This window comes from Malurus melanocephalus, unplaced genomic scaffold (genome assembly GCF_030028575.1).
Source record: "Malurus melanocephalus ecotype Western Australia unplaced genomic scaffold, MMel_1.1 scaffold_52, whole genome shotgun sequence".
Classification (NCBI taxonomy): domain Eukaryota; kingdom Metazoa; phylum Chordata; class Aves; order Passeriformes; family Maluridae; genus Malurus; species Malurus melanocephalus.
In genome coordinates this window covers 1,128,198-1,154,329 of record NW_026623284.1, presented here as the reverse complement: position 1 = coordinate 1,154,329, position 26,132 = coordinate 1,128,198, and the positions used below count along the sequence as shown (strand labels likewise).

Genomic DNA, 26,132 nt, shown 5'->3' with positions numbered 1-26,132 from the left:
ATTAATTAAGCCTTTTGTTTGTTTTTTTTTTTTTTTTTTTTTTTTTAAACCCCAACTATTGCATTGATTAAACAGATGTAATCTGCTGCAGTTTCACCACTGTAAAAGCAATTCAGTCACTGTTTTGGAGAAGGTAGCTGGTAGTGATGCTTTTTGATACAGGATTGAATATGAAGCATCTCCCTGAAGTTTTGTAGAACTTGAACAGGATCCAGCTTGGAACAGCTCAGCTGTACCAGTGGTTGGTACAAGCTGAACACCAGCCCAGGCCAGCTGAGATCTCTGGACCATCACGTGGCTGGCCACTGGCCTCGCAGAGCTTATGTCCAAGGTATTCACACTATGTGGAGCCAAGTGTRGGATTTGTGATAGCATTTGCCTCAGCCCTGTCCACCTCAGCGATGCCAAAAGAGTGCTCAGCCCTGTTCCAAGCACAGATTGTGCCAGGATCTGCCACCCCAAAAAGTCCTGGAGTTCGTGTGGAAGCAACTTCCTAAAACAAACCTGAAACTCTGCAATCAGCAAACAGTTTTTGGAGAAGGCCTTGACTTCCACTCAAGTGCAGCAACAACAAGGGTGGCTGCAGGTTTAAGCCAAKACTGGGTGTGCTGGTACCACTGGTCCCAAGCAGGCAGAGCAGGAAGGTTGAGACCTCAGGAGCTGGGGGACTAGTTTCCCCAAAATTGCAATTATTTCTGTTACTCTGAGCTCTGCTTGCATTGCTTCATCTCAATAAACAAAGCCACAGTGAAAATAAAGGGCTCTGACGGTGAATCAAAACTATTTAGTGTAAAGGAAAATAATCAGAGCTGGGCAGGGGGCAYAGCTGGCCACGGGAGGAGGTGAGAGCTGCAGAAACAAATGGATATCAACCAGAGCGGGRCCACCACTGAAATGGCCAAGGTAAACAAGGCCCAGTCTGTGAGAGCTCCTCAGCAAGATGCAAAGAGAAAAAGGRTCCCTGACAGACATAATTATGTAACTCTGTTGTTGCTGAGACACAACGGCACCAATCAGTGACCTTGCTGCCCATGCCCTGTGTCCCCACGGGGCTCCCCGCCACTGAACACCTTTGAACTATGGCAGGGTGCAAGAAACAGGTAGAAATAAATCCGTGCAGGAACAACAGAACACRTTACTAACTACATTTTGTTTCAGTCCTTCAATTGTTACCTGAAATCAATCAAAATCCAAAAGAATATATGCCAAACCTGCATTTAAAAATACACATATCTCACACTGTTTTCATTCATATTGATACTTTCCCATTTTTCTCTTGCTGGTGTCCAGAGCTGGAGTTTAGTGACATTTTGCTCTGGCTCTGTTTTCAACACCCCTGATGATAAGTACATGCCAGCAGCTGCTGAAGCAACAGTTGCTGCAGATCCAGTGTCAGAGTGTGACAGACATGTGGATGGCTGCTGGAGATGGGAGGACATGAAGCCGGGGACCCTGTGATTCCCAGCCACGTGCCACAATGTGATCAAGGAAAACTGGCTCAGTGCTTTCCTTTGACTGCCTTCCTCTCCTCCTCCTCCTCTTCCCTGTGGAGCTGGGTTTCCTCTCTCACACTTGGAGCCCTTTGGTTTGGCTAACACAGGGGATTTATCTCAATTAAATTAAGCAAGAAAGGAGAAATGTGTGCTGAACGCAGGGAAACTGCCACCAATACATATGAAACAAAAGGTGCAGGAAATACCTCAATATTCACAGTCATCCACAGCCACTTCACCCTTCCTTMACTCAGCTCTGGAYTCTCCCAGCAGCCTGTCAGGCAGGTCCAAAACTTTTAGCCAAGGGCTAAAGCATGTAGTGAACARGATTCTGATTCAGGACCAAGGCTGGAAATATTCATGCAATTGCACGGGCAGAGGATGTGTGTCTTTGATGACATTGCTAGCRGAGATGGGGACCTTGCTGGGAGCCAGGTGCTGTCCTTGTGGGATTTCATTCCCTCATGAGGATTACAGGGATGACTCCTGCTGAAAATGCRGACATTGCTGTGTCCTTCTGTGTTCCTGTGGGGATTACCAGACTCTGCTAACAAATCTCTTCCTTCCCTCCTGCATCCTGGCACTCTCGGYGCTCCTGCTCCCATGGTTTGCTGAGGAAGAGGAAGCAGGAGCACCATGTGCTCACACCCTCGTTCTCCCTGTGGCATCACCCACGTGTGAGCTGGCCTTGCCAAAGGAGGGAAAGGTCAGGTGGYTCAAAGCACAGAGCCAGATTCCTGCAAATCCCAGGAGAGTTGGCATCAAATACAAACAKGTCCACTCAGCTCTGCAGCACTGCCACCGATCAGCTATGCCATCCCAAATACTGAGAGCACTTTGCAGAGAAAAAATGACCAAACAGCCCTCACAATAAACTCTTCCACACCAGAATATTAATCCCTGTATAGATCCCTTCCAGGCTGCAGTTCTCTTTTCTCTGTAGAGCTGGATTTGCCAGTACAACTGCTTTAAACATGTGGCAATGCACATTTTGTGATCTAAAAGTGATAATACATTTGCTTAGAAGAAAAGGCATTTTTAAAAACCAAAGGCCACATTTGGTGGYGGAGACTTTGCTAGAACATGGGGTCATGATTCAGAGGGGAGAACTCCTTCCTAGGTAAGTTTTCTGGCTGCAGAACTACTTAAAGTGCCAGTTCAATGCACTAAGGTTGTTTATACCTGTAGCACAACACGTATCAATTGATCAAACTGCAACTTCAAAGGGGTCTCAGGTGCTTGGAAGCAGAAGTATGGTTAATTAATCATGTGAAACAAAACCCAACAAAGGCAGCAGCAGTGGAATACATCGGGCTCTGCAGAAATTCGCTTGCATTAGACTTAACCAGAGCAGCATCTCTTGCTCCCCTGAGAGCASAGATGCAATTTATCCCTTGAGCTACACACTTCTTCTGGAGTCAGACCCATTGTACCATTTACATCAAATATGTAGAGCATTATCCACAATGAGACRTAGACCAAAATAACAACCTAGACATCTGGGTTTACAAACCCMGTAATTATATGCTCCCCATGGTTAAAAGTTACTCTTTGAATGGGGAGCAGAAGCACAAACCAGTGCATTCTCTCCGTTGCCGAGAGGCCCCAGCACATCCCTGTTCCTGGGCAGAGACATGCATTAATTCATGACTTTCCTGGGCAGCGGGGGCTGGCGGCGTTCCCACCGCGCTGAGCTGGAATGTGGAGCTGCCCGTTCCTGGCAGGCTGCTGGGGTCAGCCTCTGCCATTGACTCCGCTGCCCCTGGCTGCGCTGGGGCCGCTCAGCGCSTCCCTCCAACGCCACCGACACGGCTCCTGCTCACACATTTGGCATCGAGAGAGGCCAGCTTGCAGATAACGTGTGAAACGGAAATTCATGGGAAAAGCACATGCTTATCATGATGGTGACACATGGCATGACTCTAGTCTCAAATATGGCTAATCATGGCTAATCATGAATTTGTTTATTTGTTTTTCCTAAAGACAAGCTGTCTTGCTTTAGGGAGCTTTCAGATCTGATCTGTTTTCAATCTCCTATACATTTCGTCCCACTTGGATAATGAAACTGATTCTCATTTCACCACTTCARGTGGCACCTGGGCTTCCCAGTTCTCCCCACGGGTGCAAGCCTGCCATGCACAGGTCTGTGCTGCAGACAGAAACAAGTGAATTTCATTGAAATGCCATGAAACCTTCTTTCTTACATGACCATCTGTAATACATACACATTTCAATAATAAAGCACATATGCTATTTTAATTTTCCCCTGCTCCAGTCCTGTTCCCAGGGGATCTTTATGCCTTGCCTCTAATGCAGACCTTACCCTTTCTGGCTGAGGATGCTGGGTCTAACCCTACTCCTGTGAACAAACCTAAAAACTTCCTCAGCCATTCTGCTGAAGCCGAGGGTGAGTTTTTTTCTGTGATTTCAAAACTGAGTTGCTGCCCTTGTTGAACATTTCTTAAAAAAAATCCCTTTGTGATTCACAGGGGGTCATTTCTACATTAATAAGTCAATCTAGGCTTGGATTCTTAGGCTGTGTTTATCTATCCACTCCATGAATAAGGGAAGACTGTCACTTCTGAGAGCTGTGGCTTCTGCAGGCCATAGCACCAGAGCGTAGCCAAGCTGAACGTGCTCCCAAACACCTTGTTTTGCTCAGGGTGTTTCAGCTGCCCTGGCACAAACGCTGGATCTCACACTCTGACTTCGGTACAGCAACACCAACAAACCATCCCCTCCTCAAATGTAAATATAACCCAGCCTTTCAATAGCTGTGTTGTTATAAGTGGACTTGATATGGCCACAGCAGAGCTACCAAAACACRGGATTAGACGCAGATGTTTCACAGGCTGATCCAGTTCTAACTCATTCATTGATTGGCATCACAGGCAGCTCAGCCACCTTTGCCTGAGCATTGCACAACCCAGAGCAGGAGCCAATATTTTCAAAGAGCTGTGCCTAAAGCTGTGGAGCCTGTGCAGTGCTGCTCTGATGATGAAGCCAACTCCTGGTTTAGCTGCTTGGTTTTCCATAGCCATGCCCCAGAATTAAGCAAACAAAAGCACATTGGGATTATRCAGCTATTTTAATGCATTTTATAATGCATATAGTCCTACTGTGATGAGCACATTTGGGTGCACACATATTCATCACTAAGACTGGTTTCAAATGCCACAGAAACATCACCATCTAAACCCTTGAAGTGTCATGATATTTAAACCTAWAAATGCCAGGGTACCTATGTGCATTTTCTTCTTTTGAGACATTAAGTCTTTCCAATATTTCTCTCCACTGTGAGGMGCTATAAATTCCAAAGAGACAAAAAAAATCGCTTTTATTTTTGTTTCCTTTTTTTTAAAGAGAGAAAATTAAAGCTTTTATAAAGTGAGATGATTCCAGAAGCCAGGGACATTAGAGACTATGAATTCAATAAGCTGCAATAAATTCAGASTGGTAATTCTGCTTCATAAATTACTTTTGATTTCTTTCCTCATTCATATACACATATGAAAAAGAAATATCTCTACTCCTGATTTGTACCTATTTATGAAGCAAGAATCAGACTTCCATTGCACATAATGTGATCATAAACCCAGCAATTACTCATGAGTTATGATCACAAAAAATTGTAAATGCTCAACTGAAATAATGGTATAGGATATAAAACTGAGGGAAATTAAAGAACATTCCAGCTCCACAATTTTATTTTCCTCTGATTCTGCTTCCCTTTCTTTGAATCCTGGGGACATTTCTTACCTATCACACAGTGATGATTTATGACTTGCTATATCATGCTATGAATATTTAAGAAGCCCCTTGAATTTTAAACAAAAAAAAATATTGGGGATATGTAAAATAGAATATTACACCACCTTAGCAACACTGAAATGTGTGCTCCACATCTTCAAAACTGATGGAACAAGCCACAATGAGCTGATTTGTTTAATTATTGTTGTAATTTAGTGAAGCTGTATTTCGGAAGAGGGGAAATGGTTTGTGATTGATTCCTTCTCTCATTTCACTCTCAAGGAAAAGCCTTGATCTAAATTCCAATAAAAATCAATGGACAGACTCCAGTGAACATTATCTGGACTCCAAATGATTTAACAACTCACTCTACATGTCTGCTCATGCAACTCSTGCCTCAGAGTAACTTCTAGACCAAGTTGTTCATATCTGACAGGCACAGTCTCTGCCACTTTTATTCCCCAACATTTTAAAATTAAAAAACTTAAACTACTATATTCAGGGTTGGGTTTTTTTTGCCCTGTTTTCAATAGAGCTGGTCTTTCCCATGAATGCAGTAGTTCCTATAGAAATGTGTGTCATAACTTCAGTCAAGGCCAGGGACTGTACTTTGATTTGGCTGTGACATTTGATTTATTACCAGACTGACAGGTTACCATCTTCCAGCTGCCTGTACCTGTATCTGTACATGTGTACACATGTAAGTAAGTAAATCTAAAAAAAAACCAAAACAAACCAACCAAAAAACCCCAACAAAACATAACTCAGGTTTTTACAGCAGCCATTCCAACCCAAGCTGGACATATTTCAGATTTTCTATGCATAAAACTATACTAGAGAAGCAAATTTTGGGGACTTTAGTATAAAGCTATGTCCTAGAAAATAGAAAAWCAAGCCATTATTTCTGATGTCCCACAAGGTATGTTAAAGAAACTGAAATAGAAAGACCTATGATAACAACAACACAACAAAAATTTACTCCCTCACTAGTGGAAAGAGAAGCATTTATACACCAAGTGTGGAGAATGAGAAGACACAATTACAATCCCACCAGACAGTACAAAAGAGTATTTTCTGTGTCAGTGGAAGGGCTATCAATTCAGCTCCATCAAAAGTCAGCAAGAGGAATCCCACGAACAGTGGAAATACTTTTAAATTAATGCAGTGTTTGTCTAATTGATTGTCACTACATGAAATGGCACTTTTCTAAATCCTGAGCACCAAATGCACAACAGAACAGGGCAGTGAAGGTGCCTCACTCATTTCACAGCCACACTGAGATGTCTTTCCATGACTCCTTTATATTCAATTTTGTGTTCTTACACAACTCCCAAACTTGTTCCCTTGCCATTTAGTTAATTGAAATCACTCCTGCAGCCTGAGACTGAGCACTGAATGTTGTAATCCCTCTTGTTTAAATCAAGATTCYTTCAAATGTGGGCAAACATGCTGCCTGGTAGGTGTGCCTCTCTAAACATGTCAAAGAATAATCTGCCTGCATGTCCAATTGCCAAGCCACGTGGCTTGGCAGCCTCACTGCAGTGGGATAAATATTAMAGCACTCAATCCAGAGAGACACCTGGGCTTGGGGCATGCCTGGGTGAAACACCCCGAGGTTAAACCTCCCCTTTTTACATTCTTGCTCTGTGCTGACAGCTTAGCACATACTGTCTTGCCATGGCCAAACCTGCCGGACACAGAGGTGAAAGGTCTCCATAAAACCAGGCAAATGCAGTTTGGGAAGGGCAGGATCTGGAGAGGTTCTGTGAAAGACATCACTGGCATCCACAGCAGCAAGGATGGGGCAGAGATGGGCTAAACCAGCTAAAGCATGGCCGAGGGCAGAGGGATGGGTTCAAACCKTCCCCTTCCTCAGCAAGGTCTTTGTGTTCATATTCTCAGCACACAGAACAGCTTTGCCTTGGCAAGTCTGTTTTTGCCTTCCACCAACTTTATAGCTGCACTGGGTCCAAGCTGATGAAGGGCAAGGGATGTTGTCACCAAAGGGCAGTGACATCCACAGCCACCAAAACATTTGCCACAGCCCTGGATCATCTCTGCTGCRCCACAGCCCATGGAGGAGATCCTCCCTTTTGCACCTCCCTGGGTGCAGCCTGGTTTACAAKTTATGGGGATCTGGATGGAGACTGATAATGTATTCTTAGATCTAAGTGGCTGCCAAAATACCCTCATGGAAATCAAGCAAAGCTGCCTGTGAGAACAGTTGAAGACAAGCAAGTGTTTGTCAGACAGCTACAGATAACTGCCAGGCTCCAATACTCCAAACAGTACCAGGAATTCAGTCACAGAAAATCCTGAAACCCAGCCTGACTGCCTGACTGCCAAACCCTGTGTTTTTAACAAGGGCTGAAAAGCAACCTAAAGTAACTCTGCAGGTTATGTAGAAGGAAGAGTACCGTTTGATGCTTTTAAACAGGAAGTTAAATTCAGCTCCTATTACATCTTCTGAGAAGAAAAAAATTATGACAGCAATGCCAGGCAAAKTTGATCCTGGAGTAAGAAACAGCCATACATTTCTGCCCTGAAGCCCCTCTAGYGATTGCCACCTCCAACTCATCCACCCCCACGCCTATGTTTCAATATTATCTCCTATAAAAAGTGGAATTCCATARTGCTAGTGGGACAGATGCTCCCTGTCCTGTCTATATGGCAAGGTTTATGCAAAATAAACCAGAAATCCTTAGAGYTGGGAGAAGCAGTTATTGCTATGAATAGTCACTCCGTGAGTTGTTCACATAAGGAAGCTTTTACAGTGTTGAAAAGCTAAGCCCAGAAATTGTGCTGTATTTTTAATACCATGAAAACCTGCATTTACTTACAGCATTAAAAACCATCTGGACACAGAATAACTCACTGAAAAGCACAATGGGTTGTATCATCAGATGGTCTGTCACCAGTTACTGGTGTAAAGCCACATTACTTTAGACTCATGTGCAATGCTACCATTCCCGGTGCTCAACTAAAATTCTGTGCCTGATCWGGCATAATATTTGGGTTGAAGCCATATGACAACAGGAAAGCCTAGTCACATAGATTTTATATATAAAATTAAATGACATCAGAGGAGCTCAAAACCCTACAAGTTTGTGATCCGTAGCTCATGTATTTCAGGTTCAGGCATCACATGAGCTTGATTCATACCGAGTCTGCTTTTGGAAGAGTCACGCTCAGCATGTGCCCAAGAAGGCAGGACAGGAAACCTCCCCAGAGGCCTCACCTGCAAACCTCTTCTATCAGGAGATGAAAGGCTGAAATGAAGGAAGCTCTCTGTCAGCTAATGAGCACTGACAGGACCAGYTGAGATTTTTATAGGTGGATTAGATTCCAAGAACTCACCCACGTATCTTCCACCACCCATTAAATCATTACAATGAAACGCAGGGAGTTAGAAAGCAAAAAGTCAAGCAACTTTCACAGTTCCTGCTCCTTTCTTTCCAGTTCTGGAATTTTGACACTTCCACCTCCTTTTCAGAAAGCTCTCAGAAACTTGTTTGCTGGGGAAGAAAACCTGTTCCTGGCTTTTTTTTTTTTTTTTTTTTTTTTTTTGGTGACACATTGCATTACTACTTGTGCTACCAACACCTCCTTTCTGGAAGAGTCAGCATGCCTTTGACTTTGAGACTCTTGGCTGTGTCCTCTGACTGCACTGGTAAAATAAAGTCCCTGAGCTCCAGCAYCGCTGCCTCTCCCTGCACAAATACCCACAGCAGAAGCCACAGTTATTGCAGACTTGTTCCCAGAACTGCAGGAGGTTTCAAAACTTTCTGGGGATGCAGCAAAGGAAGAGCAAATACCAGCTTCTTTTCCAAAAGCCTTACGATGCATCAGCCATCATTTCATATTTGTCTCATATCAATGAATCTTCAAATCTTCATCCTATATTAATGTGCACTAGGTGGTGATAGTTCAGCTAAATTAAATTAGGGAAGATTGGTGATAATGGTGAATGCAGTGAGATTGYTGCCAATGAAGCTCACCCTCCACATTCAGGACTCTTATGAAATGCAGCCTCACAGCAGGGAGCTCGCTTTTCCACATTTTTTGCCAGCTGAGTAAACAGAGAGCTTAAGGCAAGAACTGTAAACTTGATCTGACACCCAAATCCGTAGAAATTATTTAAATAATTGCCYAAGTGCCTTAGCTACGGCAAARGGCACTCACTGGATTCAGAGATTCYRCTGTGCCACTGAAGACTGTTCTGGCATTTTGCCATGGAGCTTTAGGAAATGAACTGCCAGCACCTGAATGGGAAARTTTTTATCTGATTTATCCAAAATCACTCAGCAAGCTCTGATCAAMAAAATCTAAACCTTCCATTTCCCCTCTCTCTTGTCCAAGCAGTATATGCAYCAACACCCCAATATGAAATGGCAATCTCAGTCATCTGAAACTCAGCAGAATATTTTCTTGAACATCCTTTTAAGCTTCACAGTACCAAAAAATCTGGGCAAACAGCACACTGACTGCAATAAAGAGCGTGTCTGCACCACAACCAAGAGATGTGAAAATGCAACCATGCACTCAGCAGGCCTGCCAGCACCTTGGGGTATTTATGCAGAGAGTTCCCTGCTACAGGGTTAATCAGGGTTACCTGATTTAACTAAATTAAAAGCTACTCAGTACACCTGTAAGGTGGCTGAATGTCCTCACAGCGTGTCAGAGGTAGACACAGTGACATAGGGCTTAAGATTTCCTCCAAGTGAGCCAACAAAGTGCATTAAAATACGCTGGTTTCCTCTCTGTGTGCTCAGCAATATCTGTTATAATTTCAAAATTAAAGATTATTCCATGTATCCGTTCGGTTTTCCCAAAACCTGAAATACAATCCCACATGTAATAYCCACAAAAATCCCATTCTGCCTGAGTTTCTCTGCTTGTTCTTACTCACTAATAAGTAAATCACTGTTCAGCAGAAAGTCAGTGTTTGTCCTTCTACTCTCCATAAAATTGTTTCTAATGGGAAAATTAACAAAGATCTCTGCAAATGCATCTGCCCATGGGAAATACATACTGATGGGATACCTGGGGATAGTTATATGGATAACTGAGCACAAAACACTGTCTTTGGATATGCAGATGGACAACAGGCACTGGTATGGCTGAAGGCATCCTGAGCAAACCAAGTCCTGGGTTACCTGCTTTGTAACCCAAGGAACAGATGCAGTTTGTCTGCTCTGTTCTCCAAAGGCTTCTCAAGCAACAAGCAGGACTAAATGACTGATGGGATACAAACAAAAAGCCCTAGAAAAATGGGAGTTCAGGAAGGATAACTTAAATCCTMTTACACACAAATTACACTGTCAAAAGTGAGACAGCCAGCAGAAATGCCCCCTTTTTGTGAGCAGAGAAGCATAATTTGAAATAGAAAAAAATTAAATTTCAGTTGTGGTTTTGATACTGAATCCATCCTAATGGAACTCCTTTATTTCTCTGGGGCTCAGGCTTGTCATTTTCTGTTAAAAGGGGTAATGAAAACTGAAACTGCTATTGCTACTCTAGACCATCATACATTATGGCAGAGAGAAAGTAGATCATAAAAACTCTTTGGAACTGCTACAGTAAGACTTTTGAAAAGAAATATTTAGGCAAAATGTCTTTTGGGTAAGTAACACTGAAAACGTATGTATGTACAATTAGTCTTTGTCAAATTCTCTAATTATTTACATCCTGCTACAGTCCCTCACAATATCCTCTTGTTACCCTCTTACCCCGTTTGTGCTCCTTGCCCACTCCTGTGGGAGCTGTCTGCCTCTGTTAGCCAGGATTTACTATATTTGATTTCTTCCCTGTGAATGAGAGCAAAAACAAATAAAAGACCTACTGACTTGAGCAGTGTCAGCAGCGAGAGCAGCCCCTCTGCAATTCAGCTGCCCCCTCCCTGCTCCAGTTTGAGTGTCAGCAACACAGTTCCCTCTGAACAAAGCAGCTCAGCTTTGGAGCATCCCTTAATGGAAGTGAGAACCTCCTGCATGTGAGCAGGAGTCAGCTGGGGTGAAACTCAAGCYACCAACGCAGTGAACACAACTCTGATTTTCATCTGCTACATTAATTCCTCTTATGACAACACAATTTGCTGAACAACCCCACCTAAGGGGCTTTAAAATTGAATGGGTAAGATTTCTTTGGTCAAGTCTTTTCTGAAGGCTGAAAAGAGCTGTAGGAGACTGAGGAGGGCAAGGGGAGAACTGATCTCCATCATCATCATATCATTTTCCTGCAAAATATTGCATTTGAATACAACTCAGTTATTTTGTTCTTACGTCCTTCACGATGCTTGAGTAAGCTACACAGAGCTGACATTTGCTACTTTTTAAGTTCATCACTACATTTGTCAGCTCATATTTCTGTTTAATCAGAAAGACARTTCAGTGTATTTGATGGAGAATATTATCACAAAGAACATCATYAGCTTCCTCTGTCCTGAAATGTTCCTTTTGCCATTAGACAATGGAATAAATCCAAGAACTCCATGTGAGTTCCTGTTTCCAATCATCAGTCATAGCTATGAGCTCTTCAGAGTGCCTCCTAGATTGCAGGCTTGAAGTTCCTTTCGTATTTCCTGTTCTCCCAGATGCCAGTGGAGCCRGGCTGAGTTCTGGCACCTGCCACTAAACACAGCATTGGTATGGTGTGAGCAGGGAGTGGGTTTGGGCTGGGATAATGAGCCTGAACTTCAGAAACTGAAAAAGGGATACAGACCTGTCCCATTATGGCTTTAAAACTGCAGAGAGGCTTTTTGGTTTTTTTTTCATGTCTCCCTCTCTCAGGTTGTACCCTTGAGAATGTAAATACCCAGCTCTTCACAGCAGGAGGGTGAATGCACTGGGTCATGTAACCAAAAGACAGAGTTCTGCCCTGCTGCAAGCTGAGCTGACACCTCMTCTTTTAGTTATCCAAACCACTAAAACATGCAAAAACTCTCTCATTTCTATTTAGCTGATTAGCAGTTTTTGGAAGGAGAATGCTCTTTATGTATGGAGCAATGTCAAATTCTACATTTTACAAATACAGATAAATATTTTCCAGGAACGGCTTAAAAGTTTATACATCAAAGAACAGTTTGATAAGTGATGTCTGCCCTGGGGTGCATTTCAGGACACCTCTTGTCACAAAAAACCTTTAGAGTGAGCAAGCTCAGCATTTCAAGTCTCACCTATTTCTGCCTCATTTTCCTGCCATGACAAGCAAGGACAGATCATGGGCAGGGCTGACCACAGGTCCACACACCAGTGGCTCACCAGCACTTTTCCCCTCCTCCACCCAGGAAAGGTGTGGTAGCCATCCAGAGCCACTACTGAATTTGGATCAAACTTTGCTGAACTTGTCCTATTCATCATTTCTAGCCTTGCTTTTTCCTGCTCAGCACTTCACACCTTCCCTCTGCAACATCAGACTTTTGCTTACAGTCTCTCCTTACATCTTGATAACTTTGTAACAATGATGTCAATCCAAATATGGGAAGAAAGGACACAAGAGGACTTAGACAGAAAATCCAGAGGCTGAAAATAACCAGGTAACAGGCAGATTGCTCACTTCAGGAATCAATAACAATTTAGGATGTTGGGGCACCATGAGGATAACAAAGTGAGGCTCTTTTGTAATTCCTAGTTACTTYGAGAACATCTTGATGGGATGGATCAATATTATCAGAACTGTACWGGTGGGAAAATAGATTTTCTGATCCTAATTGTGGTCTCCTCATCATAAACCATAGGCCCACCTGTACATCAGCAAGTTTTTCCATAGTATATATACATCTCTGTGCYTCTATCTGCCTCATCACCTGGCATATGAGTAACAGCACAGCTGTCACCACCAGGCTGGAACAGGTCTAACCAGGCATGGAGGCACTCCAGTGTGAGCTGGCCTGCTGTCAGGGAACTGCTGCACTGGGAGAAATTTGGTTATAACACACCAGGAAGGAAAAAAAMMAAMCCAACAACTCATTTGCACGTATAAGGTTTTTCTCCTCAGCTAGAGGAATGCAAATGCCAGGCAGCCTTTACATTGCCTCCAACGGTTTGGCTGATTATCACATTTCTAATTCCAGTTCACACAATCCACACAGCACTTTCTTATTATGGATGTGCCGCTGACATGTATAAAGACTGATTAGATAGTCAGACACAAGCCAAGGAAATAATAAATATACAACTCCACTTCTYAGAGCATTATTTTACTACAGGCATGGTTGTGTGCACAGGTGAATTTGWCTTCAAGGCAGTCTGATCTTTACCTTTTCTTTGCAAAAAGCTTTCCAGCTAYTGAGTTAAATCTTCCAGATAGATAAATCACATAATAACACTTTYCAGGTTTATCATTTTCCCATCTGCTAGACAGGGAACTATTCTTGACTATCCTTATTACAAATCTTACAAAGCTGCTCTCCTAACCCTGACAGTGAGCCAAGAAATGCTTTTCCCCATACATGTCCCACCTTGCAAATGTACCCATTCCTTGTTCATCAGTGTAGGAGAAAAATACACCACAAAGGCCAAGCTTGCTTCTTTTGGGTAAGCAGAGACTTGGGTGGCCAAGGATTGCATACCTGAGTGGACAGAGGTAAATGGATGGGCTGAAGAATAAAAAGAACCTTCTTTTGTGTCCAGCTCTACTGGTCAGACCCCAGGGTGGCTTCAGTGGTGGCCTTCTCCTGTCTAAGTGGTCATTTATGAGCTGTGCTCAAAGGCAGCCTCATGATGCAGAAGTGCAGAGTGAGCTGCAGTTACACACTGCAATAGGTAACTTTGGGTTTCGGCTGAGCTGCCTCAAGGAGGACTCAGTAAAACCAGAGAAGAAGCTGAAAAGGCTGATCAGGTTGACTGAAGATACAGAGTGACTCTTAAGTTCAAGAAAATATGACTGCAAGGAAAGAATATGACAGAAACCTGTAAAATGGGGCATGGGATGAAGGTGGCAAAGAGGGAAGGARCATCAGATGAAAGCAGGTGGGAAGCTCAAATCAAATACAAATAAATACTTCTGATGTATCACATTCTTAAACAGCAGAACAGGTGCTGTTCTATCTGCTGGAAGTTTGGTTTTGAAATTAAATTGGACAAGATCCTGGAAGGAAACTATTTAAAGCCTACCAAACATCAGCTTTAGCTTAGGATGTGAGCCACAAAGTACTGGAGGCTGGGAGASCACAATGGGAAACATGTTCTTTATGTTCCTGTTCTGTTCTTACACTGCCTGAGTTAGTGGCAATTGGCACAAAAAGAGGCTGAACTGGACGGACAATTGGCCTGACCTTGTTCTTGTGCTCTAACTGAAAATGAGTTTCACAGCAGCAAAAATAGCAATTGAACCTCACACCCAAGCAGGAGGTGYCTTCATTCTAGTGCCATCCACACCATGATTATGATAAAACACCTTATTTTCTACAGCCTAAACTCTACCGTTTGTGAAATGATACTAATGGTGCCCATCGTTTAGAGATACGCCACAATCTACAACTGAACAAATAACACGATGACAAGGAGTTGCTCATATTATTAGCCAAAACCTTTCAGCCACCAAAATGTGTTGATATGTGCTGGGGCTCAAGTCCAATTAGTCAAAGATCTGTGAGAAGGTCTTAAAAGAAGGAGAAAAAGACATCAGGCATTAAATTTGATTTTCAGAAGCACCAACTGTTGCAGAGTATTTAGTGCCTTTTGAGGTAAAATCCTCCTTTAGGTGTTTATTCTGGAATCTAGGATGAGGGGCTCAGGCTGCTGTTTTCAGAAGTGTGAAGAGTCAAGTCCAAGCTTACGTGGCCTGTTTGGTTACAAGATGTCGCAATGGCAGCGAGAGGATCAAACCTGGCGCATTCCTGAGTCCCATTAGGAAGGAAGTTGGGGAGGAAAAAGCAAGCTGGAATTGTCCTGCCTGCAATGCAGAGAGGATGTGTCCAAGTCACCTTTAAGCACAGCACTGGAATATGCCGTGTCAGCAGAGCTGGGGAGCAAGGTGAATTACACACCCCATTACAGGGCTGTTAGGAAGCTGCTGCTCTCCTCTAAATTGGCAATTAATTTAAAGTTGGCTTGGTGGACTCATTTTACACAGCAGGACTGCAGCAGAGGCACCCTCAGGTTTATCCTCACCCAGGGATGAGGCGGGGACACAAACCCACCTTGGCAGCTGCAATAAGACTGAACCAATTCCCCACATGGAGGAAAAAAACCTCCACTAGTATGATTTCTTCAGTCTAACTCTTTTGTAGTTTAGGCTGATTTTCCCCTTCATGTATGAGCCTCACAGATCTAATTTTTGGCTGAGAGCAAGCACCAGGTGTATCATTCYAGGTCCTGACCACTCACCAGTTCTCCCCAACAGAGAAGCTGCATCTCTTGATCTCCCAGAGAGTTCTGTAATTAAATATTAAAGAGTGCTGCTTGTTCATTGTTTTTCAGGCTTTCATTTCAGCTGGCAACTCACTCCCACAGCATCACCATTTTCTCTACAAAATCCTCAGGATTAGTTCTGTCAGTCTTGAGTATTTTACAGTTTTTCTGTATTAGTCTCCTACATCTCAAGGTTAGTTTATGCTGCTGGGATTTTTCGTATGGCCATCTTGCTGCTTTGCTTTGTGCTCTGTATCAGACTGGTGTTTATTTTGAGAAAAAATTGCAATGATTTACAATAAAACCCTTGTTTTACAACCCTCAGTTTAAAGTTCAGACTTCACACAGTCTCTAGTTTTCCTATTACCGCTGCCAGGAAGGATCTCCATAAAGTTTTAAACAAGGACCTGGCTGATAGAGAGGAAAACTCTGGTATCCTATTAGAAAAGAAGAAAATAACCCAAATCTGACAGCAGGAGAAAGTTGACACCTGCTCTGGTTTATGAAGGGAAATTTCACTGCCTCTCCTTGGAAGCAGCAGGCTCTTTAGAGGCTGAAGAAACACTTCCAACCATCTTGCCAGATAAGTGAGGTAAAAAACATTGAAGTTTGAAAATATCATATAAAGAGAATGCTAGTAACTGGGTACCCTGCTCTTTCCTACAGCAAATTTTGTGACTGTGCCAGATCTGCTGTCAGGCTGGAGCTGGGAGAAAAAGCACTAGACAGGGCATTTATTTGCACTTACTCCTGCAGTTTGGGTGAGCTTCTGCCTTTTGGCAAATATAGCACTGTCACCTCCACTAATGACAACAAGCATCTCCAGYAGACTCGTTGACGAACACTGCACAGGTCTTTGAATGATCAGGGTTCACCTGCTCTCATCTCTTCCTCAACAGCTCTGTGTTTGTGATATTCATCCAAACCTTGATGAAGCTTTTCCTCCCCAAAATGCAGTGACAGAGAGCTGGAGTCATGCCTGGGGTGGGTGCCTGTCCATCACAGGATTTTTTCAATGAATAATTTTCTTCTGTTTGTAAAAATCTACATTTCTATTTCCACAGCTCCGTGCCTGCTCTTTGGGAATACACTTAGGATATCTGGTAACTTCGCAGTGCAGTTCCTTCACAGCTCCAAAGCCAATTTAAAAGATCGTCTGGTGAAGAGGTGAGGAATATGGGTCTGATCCCCAGACAGCGTAAAAGCAGTGGATCTCAAGTGAGGTAAAAAAATATAGTAAGAACTAATTTTGTATTTTAGCCTTGCACTAATATGCTGTAAACTTGAAAAGGATGGAGGGGACTGGGGATCAGTGCCATTCTCACCCTCCCCWGCTGCACAGGTGCATGTCAACATTKGAAAGCTGCTTATCTTAGGTCTTGGAAGATTAACTAAAGGTAAAAGACACAATTTATGATACTAAATAAAACCAGCTTACACAGGGCAGGGCAGTTAAGCACCTACACATTTCAATATCAGCTATGTCTGCAAACTGTCACCCCTAAAAGGTCATTTAAATAATCTGTCCCTTTATCAAGAGCAATCCCTTGCTGACTGATARTGCTGAATGATGCTAACTCCACTCATCTCTACAAGCTAAATTAACCCTTTCTTGATCATCATATGTGATATATGAGCTGTCTTCATTCAAATTCTGTTCTTTTCCCATCAAAGGCATTTTCAGTTAATTCTGCAGTTATTTAACAAGCTTTTCATCTTGTCGCTGCTTTACCTTCACACCTACTGCCCTATCTTCACAAGGATAAGATGCAAGCACTAGGTGGGTTTGGAGGAAAAATAAGATCAAGTATCATTTGCACRTCCCTTGCAGAGGGCCCTGTCCCTATCAGGTGCCAAAACACTCAGCTCCCCTTAACTGCAACGTGAGATAGCAGCGACTTCACCAACAGCATTCGCCTTTTTTCAACTTTGGGTCCCTCACAGACCTCTGCAGACACCATCAACAATTTCATAGACGAGGAGGGGTTTTGATAACTTACATACAAGAGCACAGGAGGCTATCAGYTCTAGTGACAGAGCTGCAGACATGCTTATTGGGAAGATAAGATCCTTCACATGTCTTAACTAGCTAAACAACATCCCACAGGGTTTCACATCCCATGTGCTGGGTGATAGCTGCAAACACATCCCCCTGATAAAAAGTCACACATGTCCTTTGCTAAAGCTTCAAACCCAGTGATACAGGGGCGTTTCTGGATAAATAGATTCCCCTCAAATATTTGTTTTATGTGACAGATTATTCCTAAGAGGTTTCAAATGCTCCAGGCTTCAGTCAGTCGCTGACTCTACAGCTCTCACTATCACTGCCCCCTTTGATTTCCTTTGGTTTTGTTTCCTTGAGATCAAGGTGATCTATTTTTAGTGCAGGGGCTGGTTAAGTGAGGAGTTGCTATAGTGACAGATAGCTGATAWAAACGGAGTCCCACTGCTGTTCCTGGGGCTGGGAAATGAACACTCCCTGATGTGGGGCAGCAGCTGGGGGTACCCAGACACTGCCCAGCTCAGGGGGCTTTAAAAATTGCCCAGGACTCTCAGGATGATGCTTACTGCATATGAAACAACCAAAAGACAGCCAGGGTGAATGTTGCAGGAAACATCTTGCTGCCTTTGTTGGCCCAATAAATGTGTTGGCGTTGGTCTTGGGTTTCACAGTGGTCCCCTTCTCTGAATCAGTTATACAAATATGCCTGCCAAGAAGTCACACTTTTCATCAAAACAAGAACAATTTTGTGCCTGCATTGAGAATTGGGTGGGAAAAGATGCACAGCCGCAATATTTGCAACTTCAGCTTTCCTTGCACAACTCAGCAACACAGAAAAGTTGGCTGGAAAGGATGTCAGGAGGGCCCTTTTTTAATGTCCCACTCAAAACAGGTCTGGTTTCAACCAAGACCAGGTCAACCATGGCTTTGATCAGAAGAGTCTTGAAAGTCTCTTAGGATGGAGGCCCCAGTCTCTCTGGGTCACCTGTGCCAGTACCACACCAACYTCTCGAGGGAGTTTTTGCTGAGTCTGATCCTCCTCAGCCACAAACTCTTGTCTTTTCCTCCTTTTACCATTTGCCATTACTAAGAAGAGTTTTGCTCTATCACCTTGGAAACTGCCCTTCTGGTAGTTGCAAGCTGCTATGAAATTGTACCTTAGTCTTCTCTCTCCCCAGGTTCCTCAGCCTCTCCTCACAGATCCTAAAACATCTGCTGGGGTCACAAAGCATTTTGACAGCCCTCCAGGGAAATCCTCTTCYGTTTCCCAGCATCTTTCTGTTGGAGGGGAACCAGGAATTGGATACCTTGTTCCAAGTGCAGCCCACCAGGCTGAGGTGGACGGGGTTAACAACTCCCTAGACTGGATTGCTTCATTCCTCCCAGTATGTGGTTGACCTGCTGATAGTGCCAGCACATTTCCAGATCATTTTCCAGATTATATCCACCACAACCCCACTGGGGTGACTGAGTCACTGGGAGTCAGGACCCAGCATGAACTGCTGCAGGGTCACCTCAGCACCCAGGTCCCTGATGAACAMTACCAGCTCCCATACGGATCCCTGSATGTTAACCATCCCTAAATGCAGTAATGTGATTACATCCCTTAGGAAATGCCAGCTTTATTCSAGCCTTTCATCTCAGTCCTTCTCTCAAGGAGGCTGGTGCAACCCTCACCTCTGGACACCCACTCAATTTTTGTTGTCACTGCTGCAGCAAGAACCTTGCCATTACAAACTTTACGTCTCCTTCATGTCTCAGTTTGACTTGCCATCTCATTTCTGCCTCATCTGTATTTCTTWAATTGATTTATTACCCCGTTCTTGTTTATTATCTCTAATTACACTCAATACAAGCAGTGAAAATGTCACAAATCATCTGTTCCTCTCCAGGAGCATCGCCCTCCAGGACAGGCAGGATTGTCACAGGGATCCTGGCTTCCCTCTCATCATTCTTGCTCTGACTGAAATAAAACCACGGGGCCAGATGGGCAGGGTCTGTTAAACAATCTGATGACTGTAGCTCCGAGTGTGTCAAAAGGGTCCTTGTTGCCCCACAGGGAACAGAGCACTGGGAAACAGCTGTTTTCCAATGCCTGGAAAAAGCTCCGAAGAAACAACAGGATGCTATTAATTAATGTCAGCTAATCCCTTCCAGCTGAATTGCCCCAACTTTATCAAAGGAGGAGCAGAGAAAGGACAGGATGGGAACTCTCTGGTGGAAATGCTGGGGTCTGYCCTTAAACCAAGCCAGGCTGTGTGACCTTTCCAGCAGGGGGAATTCAGGCTCCTGAGCCAAGCCTGCCAGCTGCACCACGACAGCTCACAGAGCAGCCCTTCAGCTCCCGAAACTGGAGCCTTCACGTGTCAGTGTGACTCTGGAATGACAATCAAATGGCTGAAACAATTTCAAGGCYTTCAATCTCAGCATTACGAGCACTTTTAAGTCCTTGAGCTGCTTTTAGGTCGGACAAGAATAGAGGTGAAAGTAGAAAACAGCTGAATGTTGGTAATTCCTGGGATTTGCTGATCCACTAAACCTGACAAACAATCTGCCTTAACAACATCTTTGAAATTGCTCTCTTGGGCAATTCACTGAAACTTTGAGCAAGGAGTCAATAGTCCAAAACATTGATTTCTAATTAAACAAAAATACCAACCTACCTAAATGCTACYGTCAAATGCAATTTTTGGCCATGAAAACTGACCTGGGCTTGAAATTTGCTTTTAAAGTCTGGCAACAGGATTTGTAATATAAATGCATGCAAGTATAAATAAACTGTGCTCTAGCTCAGCACATTCAAATAAGTAGAAAGTCAGTCTAGGATAACAGCTTCTCTTCATGCACGTATTCTTTTGAAGTGAAAAACCTWGGAAAGTACAGGGAAAGCAGGGGGAAAATCATCTCTATGCTACTCCCAAAAGGTGTAATAAGGATGAGAGAGGATTCATGGAAATTAGTAATTCCAGATTTTTAGTATGTAGGCTGMGACCCTCCAGCACCCATCATGAAGGACCTCCAGGCTGTTTTCATTAAACTGAGGTGTCATATATGAAAGTCTTATCTACGTTATTTTATTCCAACCTCAAAAATGAATCAGATATTTATTTATATCAGAAGTGATAGAGATAATGTTCCAGACTTAAACACATATCAGAAATTACTTGTTACCTGAAGATAATARAAGTGGAGGATGGCAAATGGAAATTCTGATAAATACATAAATATTATTTGCTGTCTGAAACAGGCTGGGTCTGCACTCTGCTCTCACTCACACTCAGTATCCAGCTTCCTTCTATCTCAATTTCTCCTTTTCCACTTCAATGAACCCCTCCCCATGCTTGCATTTCACATAGTTGCTCAGATTCAATCCCAAGATTTGCTTTTAATTTCTTTCTTTCAGGAACAACATTTATCCCACTTTTCAAATAACACTCTTTGAATAGTTGCAGAATTACAGGAAAATGTCCTTCAGACAGTAAAAAAAATGAAGTCTTTCTGCTGCTGTTGTGTCTGGGGGACAAGCACCTGCATCCACAAGCAGCAGCAAGGACCAGAACCACATGGACTCCCTCCCARATTGGAGATCTCCCTGCCCCAAACCCTGCATAGTTTGTAAAGCAGCCCATCCCAAAGGGAGGCTTGGCCCTGCTGCTCTCACCCACCACATTGTTGACAACGGCACGTCAGCGCTGAGTAATTCAGTCATTTATAGTAATACAGATATTTTTGACCCAACTTAGTGATGAGACACACAGAGCTGCCTGGAGCAGGACTGGGAAGGAGAGTCAGTGGGCAGATTCATTTGCAGCACTGATCTGGAAATTTGTGCCTTGAGAACATACTGTATTTTTGCATTCTAACCTGCCCTTCAGGCAAAAATAGCTTCTTTGAAAATAAATTACTCAGAGAATTTGCATTCTTGGACAACTCATCATGAGGGCAGAGTCTACATCTTTCTGTAAGCCTGCAAAGGGCTGCAGAGGCAGGATGATGCACTCTGCTCAATCTACTTCCATTTCAGTTTCCAACAAATCAGTGGAGTTTTTATGGAGTTTATTACCATCTGAATTTACAGGCACCTGCTTGAAAATACTTTACTGTTTCTACTGCTTCATGGCACAGTCTTATTCCCCCRTCCAGAATGCCTCAAAGCTGTGCACAAAGCCAGGATGTGCCAGAAACCACCAGGACTGTGACTATATGGAAGCAGAAAATTGCAAATTAAAAACTCTCAGACATTTAATCAGGCTTGGTGCTGTTTTCCTCCTTCCTGACAGCCGACTATAGAAATTTCACAGCTTCGAGGTCTCAGTGCTCTCTGTAGTACAACATTAATCAGTACTGATGAGCCAGGGCTGCACATCTTCTAAAGTCACTGTCAGCTCAACAGAGCATGAAAACCAGCAGAGGAAATTATTAACAAACCAAAACTGCCTGTTTYTCATGCCCAGTCTCTGATGGTGCTGGTTTTAAGCTGCTTTACTGGAGCAACAGGATTTTGCTCTTTCAGTTCATTTATGGCAGYGCTGGAACATGCAGCAATTCCTTCACTCTCATTTATTTCTTCAGAAATCTTTTCATTGTGATTTCTCCCCCACTGTTTCACAACAAAAACAACAGAATGAGAAAAATAAATATCTCAKTTCTGGTCCTCCCACAAGCAGCAGCACCCACTTTGGGGAGAAGTGCTGGATGAGCTGCAGCTCTCCAGGCTGGAGGAGRAGGAGATTAAGTCCTGTTTCCCTTTTGCAATTGCTACTCCCTCACGTTTTCTGTGCTTCATGCTTTCACCCTGCACTTCTCCCACGTTTCCCTCCCTGTTCTAAGGCTTGTGCCAATGAAYGGTGATGAGAGCCAGGCTGAATTATCCCCTGGATTTTCATTTGCACTTGGAGAGGCTGTGAAGCATCAGCTCTTTGGTTTGGTGTAAGTCCCTGCCCATGGGCTACTGTGTGAGATGGTCACATCCCACAGCACGTTACCTGCACGTGGTGATCGTGGATGCAGTCACCACGTCCCCACTGCTGGGAAGGAAGAGCATAATTTCTCTGCTTGACACACGATCCACACTCTCACCCAACTCCAGGAGTCAGGGAAGGAACATGACAAGAGATGGAAGAGCCCCTTGAGCCTCTTGACTGAAGACACTTCCCTTTAGGCTGAATATTTAAAGATACCCCTCAGCACATCTCAGTTGCTCTCCAGAGTCTCAGCAGCCCTCCATTCCACAATGATTATCAGGGACAAGAGATAAAATGTACACTGAGTGAGAGTGACTCCAGGACAAGCCCCTGCCCTTCTCATCGGGACCACCTGATTCATGTATGTGCTGGGGTTGAAGCATCTTTGCTTAGGTGTTTACTGGGGTCCGAGACATCCAGCAGGCTCACTCCTGATTTGCACCTAATTATAACAACTGRTGGGGAAATTATCCTCCAGAGTGCTGTTGAGATGGGGTGTGATGGGCTGAGGCCAGCACTGAGGTTTGCAYGGAGCCCCTCGGACCTCACTTATTRGRGCTCAGCTTTGSCACCTGATGATTAAAATCCATGGTAACAAATCCCAAGAGGAGCAGCATGGGCAAGRAGAAGCTCCTGAGCATTTCCATGCAGCTAGAAGACTCCAAAATAAGTTTTGAGGCTAAATGTCCAGCACAAGGCAGTCCTGGCATCACAGCAGCCCAATGTGCTGCAGAGCAGTTCCTTCTCTGGCCATTCATGGCTTGGCTAGGGAAAGAAACTCTTTAAACATTATTCCTTTTGCATATGTCACTCAGTCCTTTGTGGAATAGATGGTGTCCTTTAAAGGGCACAGCAATTAGCCTCGCTGGGGTCAACAATTTTTGCCCTACAGAAATGCCACGGAGCCTATCCATTTACAACACATCGGGCTGCAGTGAGAGCTGCCAGGAGGAGAAACTGCCAGAACCCTGAACAGCAACTGCAAGAGGAAGGAGGAAACTATGCAGTGGTGATCTAAAGGCAGGAGAAATTTTGGGCAATCCCCATCCTCATCTCTGCCAAAATCCTATTGCATAAATCAGCTTCCCTGCTGTTTGGTGGACAGCTCAAGCTTTGAGGTGTCCCTRTTGGCTGCTCCTCTCCCAGAGCAAACTGCGGGATGTCCGCCTTCGCTCCTGCTCTCGTTTGCTCCTGGTGCTCATTCATGTTTTTCTCCTTTCCCTCTCTGTGTTCTCTGCTTCTGTTTGGCCATACTCAGGTCTCCCCTTGCTGTTCACTTGGCATAGAAGGACTGTAAGGCTCCCAAACAAGGGAATTACAGATATGACCATCCTTGGCAATGCAACCCTTCCTTTCTCCACTGGGATGCAATCTCTGCACTGGTGCAGAGGAGGAATGGGATGAGGTTTAGCTCAACTGATACACAGAGGAATGGTGCTATTTGAGACCTTGCAGTGGCCTGATGGCATCTACCCCTGGGAAGCCAAGAAGCTGCTYTGGCCCAGTCCTATTTACAATGTCTGGAGGATTGTTCCTTAAAACACTCACAGAAATGGMCAAGAAAAATTTAAAAAATCCAAATTCAACCAGTGCAGGTGGCAGATTACTCTTTTTGGGGCATCAGGGGTTACTTTCCTCTTGTTTCCTTTTCCACCCCTTTTTGGAATACAATTCAAGCTCATTTAGCTACAGGGAGGCTTCTGTCATTCATTTCTCCCCCCTGATGGCAGATGACAACCAAATGGGATGTGCTGGTGTGTGACCAGCCCTGAGAAGCCACMAGGCCTGGCTGCTACCAGTGCTGCTGCCCACACAATAGTGATCATAAAACCTGCTGAGTGCCAGCAGTTCCCTTGAAAGCTGCTCAGAAAATGTTTATTGAGGACTAATAGCTACAASACACAGATTAAATGTAGCAAATAATGCAAAGATTTTGTTTTGACATTGCCCTGAAATTAATTAAGGCCATTGGGGTGGGGGGGCAGAGGAGAAGGCATTTGCAAGTGTGTTAACCCATTTCCTGAAAGGAACCCAGACTCTGCTGGGATGGCAGAGGCAATTCCCCCAGCAGAGCATCCRTGGAAGGCAGTAACCCAGACATATCCCATTTGTTTTTTCCTRCTCTTGTAGTTCTCCGTTCATGATGGAAGCACAGGGAGCTGACCTGSTCACACTCTTACAAGAATGGCATCTGCAAAGTCTGTAGTGTAAAAACTGTGCAGCAAACTCTTCCTGATGCTCGCTGCGTACCATTGGAATGGATTAACAGGAATGAGGAAAAGAAGAAGCACATATTTTGGCACTGCTGGCATTGCACTTCCAATTTTTTTTTATATAACTCTGACACAAAAAGTACAGTTCATATAGTCAGGTTTTTTTTTGGTGCAGAACAAATTATTTTCTCCATGGAGGGAGTTGAGGACAGGGTTTAGATTTAAACTCAGAGGAAGCAGACATGCAACACCATGTTTAGTGCTTCCAGCAGTGAATCCTTTTGCAGATATTGGCTATTCCCCTCTCACCGATGAAATCACAATAAGACAGAGAATGGTCCAAAGTGCCATTCAACATGCAATCAACAAATCTCACATGTTTCTCCCCATGTGAAAATTTAGGGAGGGTAATTAGCAAGTCAGGCAGGAATTTTACATCTGGACAATCTTYAAGCTCAATATTCCCTTTTTTGTTGCGTAAACCCTGTGACCTGTCTCTGTGCATGCTGCTGACATTGTGAAACTCCAAACACYTGGCTCATTTCTCATTCACATTACCTGGACCTTCCTACCAGTCCCACAGAAACCTTCAGGTGGGTTTAGGCAAATCCAGAACAAGCCACAGTACTTTACATCTAAAACCACATAACTACGCAACAGGAACAAAAGGAGAACTGTTTGCAAGGATTTCAACTTAAAAATGACACAAAAAGATCACTAAATAAATTGAAAAACATTAAATAGAAATCCAAGGCCCCAGACAGTCACCCATCCAACAGTTTTAACTCCCTACCATTAAATGCACACCAACTATTTGGTCCAACACTACTCCTACATTCATCATTCTGCTGGATTTGACACAGTGACTCCTGCTAAATTCAGAATAAAAGAGCCTTGCCTACCCTTTGGACATGTCAGCCTCTCTAAACTGAGCCTTATCCAGCTGATTCAGTGTCACATCAGTTTTAACCCTCTTAGTCACAGGACAGAATCACTAGTTAACACTCAGGGTCTTTGGAGAACCAGCTATCATTAGCCCACACAGGAAATGCATTAAAATTGGTATTTCTCCATTATTAAGAAAACAGCCAGATCCTGTTGAAAAATCCCTTTTCTCCTGACCAGCTGATCCCTGTGTGATACACAGATACTCTCTGACACACACAGCTCAGCACCTGTAYTGCAGTTAAYGCTCAGTGCCCAGGAAAAGCTTTTGATTGATAGAGAACAGTCCCTAAATGCAACTCAAACACAATTATACCGTTAACTGCTGTATCAGAAAGCTGTGTTTTTAAATGCATTACTTATAAGACTGATAAGCAACTTTTCTGTACTTAAAATTCATGTTTCAATAGATA

The 26,132-nt window shown here is 43.6% G+C and overlaps 1 protein-coding gene across 3 annotated transcripts in view; it reads right to left on the bottom strand.

Moving 5' to 3' along the window:
- PRKAG2 (protein kinase AMP-activated non-catalytic subunit gamma 2) overlaps nucleotides 1-26,132 on the bottom strand; it is a 209,617-nt gene that overhangs the window by 79,208 nt on the left and 104,277 nt on the right. The gene's annotated exons all lie outside the window — the stretch shown is intronic.